Here is a 12341-nt window from a genome sequence, read left to right as displayed (position 1 = left end):
GAATAATTTTTAAAATTAATTTTGTTTTGGAGCAACAATAAGGAGAAAACCTGACGGTTCGAGGAACACTGTCGATCTTTCAACTTCTCTTCTGAGAAAATTTACATTTCAGATACTTCAGCTAAATTTTGTTAGTTTTCGTATATTCATTATGGCGCTATTCCATTGAAAAGTGAAAAATCTTTCTTCTGAACATTTTTTTTAGTACATGACTGCTCTCGTGTGCTTCTGCATTATCGACTTCTCTTATGGCCTCTACACTAGAGAAAATTACATCCGTATTGAAGCAAATTCCCTATGCCCGTGTACGGAAAACTTTTGAATATGAACATAAATTTCTCTAGTGCGTAGAGGCCATTAGTGTTAGTTTCTGTTATGAACGTTTGGAACACGCCCAAGACTGCACAAAAAAGTCGTGACAGATACCAATACGAAGAAAAGTTGATAACGCAGATGCCCATGAGGACAGTCATGTTTAATAAAAAAAACATAAATAAATAAAATCCTATTGAAGCTATAAATAGTTTAGTAAATAGTGCTATTTCAATAAAAATAGGATTTTTTTTCCTAGACATTTTTTTAGTACATGACTGCTCTTATGTGCTTCTGCGTTATCGACTCTCTCTATATTGATTTCTGTTATGCTTTAGAATATGACAAAGATTGGAGAAGAGAATCGTGACAGGAACCAGCAAAAAGAAGAGTCGATAACGCAGAAAATACATGCGAAATGAACTAAAAAAATGTTCAATAGAAAGATTTCCCTTTTTCAATTTTTTTTTATTTCTTATTCATTGTAATACATCATACATAGAGGAAAGAACAATTAAAAATTAAGTTGATAAGGGTCCATTAAGTTGACAGGGTTGAAAACCATGGTTCTGAGAATCCAAAATCCGTACAAGAAATTTTTGTAAATAATAATTTACTATCAAAGAATAAAGCAACGATAAGTTAAATAGCCTTTTGCATTGATAATACTGAAAAGGAGTCTCTTGAATGCCAATTATATGTGGTATTAATCAAAATTTCAACCACAATGTGTAGTCAAGTCAGGAAATCATTATATGGTTTTGCTTCTATTCTCATTACTGTCCAAATTGTCTTTCTATCATGTATCTCTTGTCAACATTCATACGACAATGATTGGCACTCAATTAAACATACTAAAACACTCTCCCTGCTTTAGATGTTGCTTGTAAATAAAAACATCTTCAAACCCATCTGGTCAGCAAGAATGTAAATGGGTGTGACTCACGATCACAAAATCATCCTGGAAGACCTCATTCAATTTTAAAATGTCCAACTTGGGAGGTGAAATCCTTCAAAATTTGAGTTTATGAGACACTCCAAGTCACGCACGGAAGGAAATACCGATAAATCATGTTGTTATTGCTTGTGAAATTTCTCAAAGGAGAAATGATTAATGAAGAGAATGAAAGATTTATTGTACTCTTTAGCTGCCTCCCATCACCAAATTGCACACAATGAATTTAGAAGGTGTTTTTAGCATGTTTTACATACATGTAGCAAAATCCATTTCAAAAAGCTGCAATCTCAAACGATGTCTTCATTGTTGCTAATTTTCTTCCATCATCATTAACGTGCATCTCTCTCTCTTTGAGATCATAAATAAAAGATATTAGATTAAATGGAAAACACCCGTGACTATAGTAATTTATAGATTCCAAAACATACGTTTTATATTGTGTGAAAATCATTAAATACGATGTTAATTTCAATTAAAGGAGGGCAGACATGACAAAAAAGATTATTTTTGCAAAATGCAGCAACACAATGCCAATGAACTCTTTAATGTTCAAGTTAAGTGAAGGTGTTTTAACTTTTCTCTTTAGACATTTCATGTAATTTTACGATGTGTCTCAATTTTCCCAAACAATCTTCACACAATCTTCCATCTCATTTTATTCGTCTGTTACCCTTTTGATCCGCTCCGTGTTTAATGGGTTTATTTTTTTTATATATATATACATACACTGAGAAAAATGGAATTTATTTAAATTAAATATTTGGTATTTATTGTTAAAAATTCTGGGTAAATATTCGAATCAAATGACTTTCCTTTAAATATAAACGAAATAATTTTAGTTTTAAAAGTAATCACCATAATTTCAAATATTTTTGCATTCAAACGAAGAATAAATATTTTTATTTTTAACGTGAATGTGTAGATATTTGAAATAAATACTTATGCTTTTGAATTAAAGGGATTATGTAGTACAAATAAAAATTATTTTGTGTAAATGAATAATTATACATTTAAACTGAAAGTGCAACGTTGTGTTGTTAAAAATAAAATTTTGCTTTTGGTTTAAAAGCAGTGCTTTAGATAATCAAATGCAACAAACATTAATTTTATGGGTAAAATCAAATATTGACTTTTTTGTAACCATGTCAATATTATCTGTATTTATTTTAAATGAAGAAGACTTTTTAAACAATTGTTTCAAAATTTTATTTCAAATGATGTTTTTTTCTATCTAAACATTAAATGACCAAATATTCAATTAAATTGTACGATACTTTTGGGTTTAAAATACCCATTTATTTTAAATGTAAATAAAATTTTTGCGCGATAGTGTTTACTTATTAGAAAGGGTAGGGATTAAAAAGAAAAAGCAATATTCATGTACGATTTCAGCGTTTATTTCTTATTTCATTAATTTTACTTAATTTATTTGAGAGCATGTATGAGTTGGGAAATTTTAGGCACTGAGTCCACCGATTTAATTTCATACAAGTATTCTTGCAACGTCTTGGGATTCTACGGCGCTTGGGCCCATTACTGAATTGTTACGTTTAAGGAAATCAATATTTTGAGATAATACGAGATCTGCATCTGCGATATCTTCTTCCAAAAATGAGCAATTAATATCCGACATCTCGAGAAATAATTTTACTTGCTGGGTCTTTTTCGCTTTCACTTTCACTTGAACTTCTCACTTGATCAAAATCACCATAGATACTAATCGCACAATTACCTCGGACTATTTATTAATTTGACAAAAATAACTGCACAATTGATAACCGAAATACTTTCTCTTGTAAATCAAATAAATTCACATTTGATATAAATTGCAATAAATTTATTTCAATAGCATTTACCATTGATTGAAATACGTTGTTCTTACTTTGATTTCCAGTAAATTTAAATCAAATAAATCCACATTTGATACAAATATCAATCATTTATCATAAAAGCATTTACCATTAAGTGAAATATGCGTTTATTTTTTTGATCTTCAGATGTGTATTACTATATTTTCTTATGCAGGAATGGATTTATAAAACGCAAGTCCTGTGAAATCATCAAATTTAATTGAAATGATTAATAATAATTAAGTTTAATGAAGTTTGCTGGATACATTTCAAACTTCTTGTATGCCAGTTTAGTCGGGATATTTGCATCATAGAACAAGTACTTTACCACTTGACAAATTGTATGCTTCAAATGATTCACATAAAAAATATTATTAGTTTGTATTTGCACTAGTTATAACATTGAATTTAAAGGAAATTTACAATCATTTAGAATGAAAAAAAATTAAATCTAATACATTTTTTTAAATCAATGGCATGAGTATTTAAAAAAAAGGTATTTGTATTCAGATCTACCATTGAATCCACCAATATTGAGATACGTGTTAAAGCTTGAAACGAGTCATTCTTGAAGAAGCCGCCGCTGTGTTAACAAGTCATCAAATACATTATTTCCATTTTTTAAGTGATAAAGACTAATATTCTAAAGTTATTGTGAAAGTAAATATATAAAGTGGTTAAAGACATCAAGTGATTGACAAAGTGATTTTATAAAAAGAAAATCGTTTTATTGGTAAGTAAGAAAAAAGTTCGCTAGAAACGTATTTATCTTATTCTTTAATAGTTAAATACATTATTTAATTTTGCCTATAAACCCACTTTTTTTTTATAAAAGAACAGTAGGACTGTAAAATGCTCTAAAATGTTCTATTAAATCTTTTCAAAGATTTTGAGTAAAATTTTAAATACAAATTTTGAATACAAAGTTTTCTATTTTGAATAAAATATTTTTATTTTCAATCAGGCCGATTTTGATTCAAAAATCAAGATTTTTAAATATTTAAGCATTTAAACATTTGCATTAAAAGTAAAGTCATTTTATTCAAATATTTACCTAGAATTTTTACAATTAATTGCCAAGATATTCAATTATAATTAATCTCGCTGTTCATGTTGTTGCATTATGAGGAACTTTTATATTCATTTATATTTTTATTTTATTTCAAATTCGCTTGATAAAGATCAACATTAATAAGCAATCAAAGTCTTTGAACCTTGTCATTAAATTTGTTGCCAATTTTACAATTCTTTTTGGATTTAAAGTTCTGATAATTCTTAATACCATTTGGTAGATAAAAGTTGGTTAAAAAATTTCAACTTTTAAATGTAGAATATTCGAGAAATTGTATTCGAGGAATTGTAGAATATTAACTTTCAACTGAGAATCGTAATTCTTTAATTTTTACATTAAATGAATTTAGTAACGAAGATTCACTTAAGGCTAAAGATTGACCAAATATTTACTTAAATCTTTCTTTATATCAAAATTAAGGGATGTGTACGCTATATATAAAAAAGAATACTTTACCATAATGAAATTTTAAGCGCTGTTATAAAATATATTCATATGCTCTATTGTTATTAAATACATTACTAAAAATAAGTTATTGTTTAATATTTTTTAAGTCCAATCCATCATCCTGATAGAAGTGACTGTCGACTGGAAGCGTACGGGGGCAGAAACTGGCAATTATCGCAATTGAACATGTCTCTTAAACTATTTATCTTCAAAAATTCCATATAGGAGAGAACGAGACAGTATTAAGGTAAGAAAATTGATTTTTTTAACAATGTAATAAGAATTTTGCACTTTGTGAAAGCTAGCGTTGAATCTTTTAATTTTATTCATATAATTGTTCTTTCTTTGTAGTAACCGTTGCATCCATTCCCTGAGCAAAAGACAATCATTGTCTTTTAAGGAGTCTTTATCTGTGGAAACTGAGGCAAAACTGATTCGGAAATAACAACAGAGCTGAGAGTAAAACCGAAAAAGTGATATAGCTGTAAAACACAACTTAGAAGATCGTCCCCTTTGAACAAGATCATCTAAGGAGAGGAGCACATACACTGATTGAGTAAGGTACAACAAAAGCATTTTCAAGAAAAACTACATAAAAGTTTCGAGGATTTCAAGATGTTTACTTGCATTGAATGTAAAATTCCTTTTGATACACCAGAAATGTATATTAATCATATCAAAAATGATCATTTATATTTATCGCGTTATTTTACCTTAAGATGCACAGCAAGTGACTGTTCTCAAGAATTTAATGAACTTTACAAACTTAAGAAACATTTATTTACACATATGAAAAAAGAATCGCGTAATGACTCTTATAATGTAGATCAAATACAAGAAAATGTTCAGAAACGAAAAGATCAGAAAATTATGGAAAGTAATGATTTAGCTCAAATTGATAATTATTCAGAAACGGACGTTAATAACGTAATGCAATATCAAACAAATCATGTTAATGTTGAATGTCAATTAGAGACTAGAACTGATACTCCAACCGCTCCAACCGATAGTAATGCTGTAGATATAAAGAAGTCGCTTATTTCTTTCTCCCTGTCTTTGCATAAGAACCCGCATATGCCCCGGAAGACTGTAGTTCAAATTCAAAATGACATTACAAACTTAATAACAGTACCGATTAATAATATGCTTCAAAAATTTTTACCCGTGTTTGAAAATCATAGCAGTATTAAGTTAGATTTTATGAATATTCTGAGTATTTTAAATGATCCGTTTAAATCCATCAAAACAGATTATAAGTTGTTAAGGCATTTGAACGATTTGGATATTTTTCAGTACCCAAATACAAAAGTAGTTCACGTTGAGTTAGCTGACATCATAAAAAATAATGCTCCTGTTTTAGATGAGAATACTGTGGAATATTCATTAGTAGACATTAACTTCCAAATGAAAAAATTTTTTGAGTCAGACAATATTTTTGAATACACGTTAAAAAATATGCGAGAGTTAATGTCTAATCAAAGTAATGTTTCTCATTTTGTAAACGGTGAATTGTGGAAAGAAAAGACTAAACTTTACGGTGACAAAATAATGATTCCATACTTTTTGTACTCTGATGGATTTGAGTTAAATGATCCCCTAAGCTCACATGCTGGAATTCACTCAGTATGTGGCATTTACTATTCATTCCCAGTTATTCCAGATTTTTTAGTTTCCAAATTAAAAAATATATTTGTTGCTGGATTCATCAAACACAGGGATTTAAATGAATATGGTATAAACAAAATGTTGCGCGGTTTGGTAGAAATACTCGTGAAAATTGAACAAGAAGGCACTACCATAACTGCAAATAACACTACGTATCATGTTCATTTCGTACTCGGCCAGATATTAGGAGATAATCTGGGCTTAAACCAAATTCTTGGGTACACGACGGCATTCAATGCTAACCATTTTTGTCGAATGTGTATCCGAAATAAATCTCAAACTCAACATGATTGTATGGAGTATAAAGAATGGATCAGGACGAAAGAAAACTATAACTCTCATTTACAAATTCAAAATACTACAGACACTGGTATAGTTTGTAAATCAGTCTTTAATGACATTCCATCATTCCATGTTGTAGAAAATATCGCATGTGATCTGATGCACGATATGTATGCTGGTGTTTGCAGATATGATCTTGCCAAGATATTGAACTATTTTATATACGAAAAAAAAATTTTCTCTCTGGACACACTGAATTATCGTAAGCAAATGTTCAATTGTGGAAAGAGTGAGATTGCCAACGTAAGTCCACCCATTGAACGGCATCACATACAGAATGGAAAATTTAAAATGACAAGTGCTGAAATGAAAATGTTTATGCATTTCATATTACTTATGATTGGGGATCTTATACCAGAGAATGATCGAGTATATCAGTTTTTAGTAACATTGATTAAAATTTTAGATATCGCGTTATTGCCATCATTTACTGAAGAAAAAATTGATGAACTCGAGGGCCTGATTGCCAAGCACAATAGAGAATACACCAAACTTTTTTGCGATACTCTTAAACCCAAACATCATAATCTTTGTCACTATCCGCGTATTATAAGACGTTGCGGTCCTTTAAAGTTTTTATGGTGCTTCAGATACGAAGCTGTGCATCAGCAGTATAAAACATATGCTAGAAACATTACTTCACGGGTTAATATATGTCATACATTATGTATTAAAAATAATTTATTCTTTGCAAATCATTTAGTTGCCCAGGACTTCTTTAATCACAAAATTGAATTTGGAGATGGAATACCAACGGATGTTACTGCAAAGCCATATTATGAAGCACTAAAAGGAAGTTTATCTTCAATTTTAAATACTCATAAGAATGTGTGCTACAAGGGAAATACTTACGAAATCGGTTTTTATTGTGGTATCCAAAATAGTAGAGATATTTTCGAAATAATAGAAATATTCAGTATAGATAAAAAATGCTTTTGTATTTGCACCAAGTGGAAAACTACTTTTTGTAATAAGTTCCAATCTCATGAAGTAGAGAAAACAACAGAAAATATAGTAATTGATGTCGATGAAATTTCCACATTTCCACTTCATGTATATATGTTAAACAACTATAAGAAATGCATTAGAATTAAGTACTGACAAATATTTTGAAACCTTTATAAATTTATTTTTATATAAATAAAATAATATAAAAACAAAAAATACTAAAAAGTATTTTATTTCTGGTTTGATGTCATTGCTGGTTTGATTTTATTGTTGGGTTTGATTTTTAATTTTCTTCACTATGTGAATTATTTTAAAGGTAAGTTATTTATAGTCAAAGATAATCAAACTTTAAAATATCTTTGTTTTTTTTTCTTTCCAGGGTAAAATTTCTCACGATCTGGATGATTCAAGCAACTCTATTTCATCGCTATATTAAAGTCGCCCAAGCTTTAATACAACAAAATGGGAATTTTATTTGAATTTAATTTATTTTAAGTTTACTTATAATAAATTAAAATCAATAAGTACCATTTTGAAAGCAAATATTTTAGCTTTTGGGTCGGGCTACTTTGCTAAAGGGAGAGTACTTGAACCTAACCAGATTGTATTTGATTTTACCCAAGAAGGCAAAAACATGATATAGAAATTAATGTAATATATTTTTATTTTGAATGGAGGTTAATTATGTCAAATAAATTTCTTTTTGAAACGAAAGCACTAGATATTTAAATATACCCAGGTATTTTTATACCTACCCGAGTATAGTATTTGATTTAATGTGGACTAATGTTAAAGTAAACGTATTTACCATTGAATCGATGGTAGAGAACATTTAAATATACCAAGGAAATTTTTAATTTTACCCGTTAATTTTGTATTTAAATTAGTGGTAAATCCTGGTTAAAACAAATACATCTACCGTTGAAACTATGGTAATGTTACCCATAAATTTTTGATTTTACCCATAAAAGTATTTGAAATTCACTTTTGAAATAAAGTGCAAATGTATTTGATTGAAATGACGTGTTTTCTTTTCAAATACAGTCTCATTCAAAATAAATACAAATATATTTGTTGGAGACAAAAATTCAAACTTTCAGATCAAATGTAAAAATATTTAAAGTAAAAGTCATCTGTATTTAAATCAAATAAAACATTAGAAACAAATGTATTTTACCATTGGCTGACGAAAAAAATATTTTTTTTTGATTTTACCCAGAAAAACATTAAGATTACCCATAAAATTTTTCTCAGTGTATATCTTTTGTAGAATATAAAAGTTGAGGAGGCAAAACACGCAAGATTACCTTCAAATCGTAAGCAATTGGAAGAAATTTTCAAGAACCAAAATTACCTTTACAGTTTTCTTTCAATCTTTTTTTTCACTCAGTCACAATTTAAGTGATTCACCTCGAGAGTTCAAAATTGCTTTCTTTTAAACAAACCTCTAATAAACGATTTAGCCAACATTTTCTCCGCATATGTGTGGAGCACTCCTTTTTTGCTCAAATCAACTTGAGAGTTTTTGAGTGGGTTTTATCATGTCAGGTTTTCAAGACAAACGAGCAAATTCTGAATACTTTATTCAATAGACTTGTTAATATAGAATTTATCCAGATATTGCTCAAATCATTTTGTTCACACAAAACGTTATAACATTTTACTGGGAATTCAATTACAACTTTCCTATTGAAATAGTATCGTTTACAATTAATTAATTGCTCGAACATCATAACAAGTTGTAAGTCTCTGATGTTCATCCATGTTTAAACTATTTTCTCCAACGAGATGAAAACTTTTGAATTCAGCATAATTAAAAAATATTTCTTGAGCCAATGGTCAAGAGAAAATCCCAAGTTAGTTGATCTCTCTAATCTTTAGTCAACTTTGACAAATCTCTGTAAAAATAGGGAAAGATTGGGTACATTCACGAAGATGTAGTATCGTATTATGCGTTTCTTCCTATTTCCCTGAAAATATTATGGGCTAGTGTAAGTCCTTTATGTTAGTAAAGATGTACCTTAAGCAGTTTTCAGACTAGAGGTTTAGCCCAGTTCCCGAAGGTCTCAAAATCCTAAATTGCGAGCATTTTTATTGCTTTTAAAGAGTCTAATCCTAATACATCATTTATCTTTAATAATCCAATCCTAAGTTAAATTTTCTCAAAAAAAAAAATCATGATTGACAAGAAATTAGAGCAGTTAAGCCATATGGCTAAGCCTTAGGTCTGAAGCACGTATTAGTCCCATGTCCACAAAAATCATTAATTTCGTGATATTTCTCGAATTCTGGAATTTATTTTTGAAAACTGCATAAAAAATTCCCACTTTCCCAGATGTATTATTTTCTAAAATTTCTGTTCTGAACCATTGTAATTAATTTTTTAAATAGAAAGGTGGGGCTATTTTAAAAACGCTATTTTATATTTTTAAAGGCAGATGTAACAAGCCATAATTTAATATCCATCTACAATTGTTTTGTCTAATTTAAATAATATTTCGTTAAATTCTAACTTCAATGGTAACCCGAGAAATTCGGAGTGATATCGATTCCCCCTAAGAGTATTCCTAGTATTAGATAAGGATCTATCCTTTCAGATGGGTATCGTAGAGAGAAGCAGTAGATGTTAGTGTAGTTCATGTTCGATCGTGGTAAGATGTATAGACAGACGTGTTAGGAAAACACTGACTGTACCGGAGGAATCCTTGACGACCAAGTAGTTCATACCTCATTCTTGTTTAAGGACTTACCCCCTAAATTCAGGCCCTCAGAACTTTTTATTCATTCAAAAATATAAGTAAAATGTTTTAATTACATACATACTTTCTCGGTCATATTTCTTTTTTTCTATTTTAAGCTCTTACTTAGGGGGAACCCTAAATTACGAGGTCGAAAGTGGTGTATATTTTTTTTATAAATCGAATAATAAACTATTTAAAAATCAATCACAAATATTTCAGAAGTCATTTCGAATTATTTCTGAAGATACAGAGACGAAAACAAAGGAACGCCGAGCAAATTTGCATGCGTTCAGGCGAATATCCAAAACTTTGAAGCGCTTTTCTCCACTTCTAATTTTGATAATTCTTTCGAATTTTGCAGGAAAGAAGAACTTATGAACCAGTTTTTTTTTTTAAATAAAAGTTTATTCTATTCAGAATGAAATTCTATCCAGTTGAACTTAAATGGTATGTAAAAAATATTTTTTTTTTGAAAAACCCTTACAAAAAAGTTCCTCTTTCACAATTTTCTCCACTTTTTTGTTTAATTGTGAAATACAGCTATGAAAATTGATAATCTTCTTAATTTTTTTTTAGACAAGAATTACGACCTGTAGATTTCCCATCCAAAATTTCATGAAGCTTGGTCTTGGTCTTTTCCTCCTCCATCAAAAAAAAATCCCGAAAAACCGCTAAGTTTTGGTTTTCTAATTCAGGCTTCCCCCTTAACGCAATTTGAACCCATTCTCAGTACTACAAGACATGATAATTTTTCCATCTCAAGAAATTTTTATAAGCAATTATCTCAGTGTAAGGGGTTTTCACGAATCCTGTCGCTATACTAAAGTCGTTTTCGCCATCGGCGACTAAACAAATGAAAGTTAACTACTTTTATTAAGCGCGATAACCTAAGTTTTAGTTTTTTTTATAATCGTTTTCGTAAAATAACACAAAATCAAATTCAAAATACATGCGTAAATCTACCCTTCTCTCCCCTATTATGAAAAATCCGTGGCCACATTTAAATTATTTTCTCTCCCAACATCTCTGACTCACTCTTTGTGGTTTGCTTGACAAATACTTATAACACAACTTGTAAATTAAACGATATGGAATAAGGTAATTTTGCAGAAACAGTTTGTCCCACATTGCACAAAAAAATCTCTTGTGCATAAATAAGCTTCATCAGTTGGCAGAAAAGTTCTATCGGAAGTTGGTGGTTTAACATTATAAAGGAAAAATCTTTCGCAATTCTTGTTTTTCATTTAGCTGACAATAATGAAAAAAATATAGTTCAACCATTGCTGGTATATATACCTCTCAAGTAGCAGAAAAGTCAATGGTTATAGAAGTTGAGAATTTATGCAAAAGACACAGAGTCAACAATGTTTTTCCTTTGAGCACCAATTTCAAATTGTATTTCCCGTTTAATGGCCTTTTTTTGTACAACTCTATCCAGCTAATATTTCCAGTGTAATGTGACTCAAGAACTTGAAACTTATAATTTGTGGCAGAGGTTTCAATGGCAAATGTCTACGAGTTTAGCGCAATATTTTTGCCTTGTCCCCTTATTCAAGTGGTTAAAAAATTCCCAGAAATCATCATAGTTCTCAAGAAGATTTCTTCTGCTTTTCATCCCCTTTCACTAGCTTTTCTTTGATTCCCTTTCTCACAAATGGTAAAATTTCACGCCAAAAGAGTTTCTCAAGTACTTACAGAAGTCTTTAATATATCTTTGGTTCCATGAGTAAAAGCATCAATAAAGAAAAAATGTCACGGTAATTTTTATCTCAAATGAAAAATAAATCATTTTTTCCTCTCCATTTACCAACAAGACGTGACTATGACACTTTTTTAGCATGGCACTTTGATCAAAATTTAGACAGGTATTTAATTAATTTGAAATAAAAAGAAAAGCTCTTTCTTCCTCTCCATTGGTCTACTTGTTTCTATTATTTCTCTTTTGCTGAAATATTTAAGTGTTAAATAAACTAAAAGAAAGTCATTTCTCTTGGTGGAACATTTTA

General features: G+C 29.5%; 1 protein-coding gene and 1 long non-coding RNA gene across 3 annotated transcripts in view; one reads left to right on the top strand and one right to left on the bottom strand.

Annotated features, from left to right (window-relative positions):
- Positions 1 to 12341, bottom strand: part of LOC129798315 (protein crumbs) — a 49452-nt gene that overhangs the window by 32541 nt on the left and 4570 nt on the right. The window lies entirely within an intron of this gene.
- On the top strand, positions 4409 to 7709 carry LOC129798358 (uncharacterized). Its single transcript, XR_008751411.1, has 3 exons — positions 4409 to 4886; positions 4991 to 5200; positions 7350 to 7709. It is a non-coding gene; the product is annotated as an uncharacterized LOC129798358 (long non-coding RNA).

The sequence above is a fragment of the Phlebotomus papatasi genome, chromosome 1, assembly GCF_024763615.1.
Source record: "Phlebotomus papatasi isolate M1 chromosome 1, Ppap_2.1, whole genome shotgun sequence".
Lineage (NCBI taxonomy): Eukaryota > Metazoa > Arthropoda > Insecta > Diptera > Psychodidae > Phlebotomus > Phlebotomus papatasi.
Note: the sequence above shows the minus strand (reverse complement) of the source record. Positions and strands in the feature narration are given on the sequence as shown.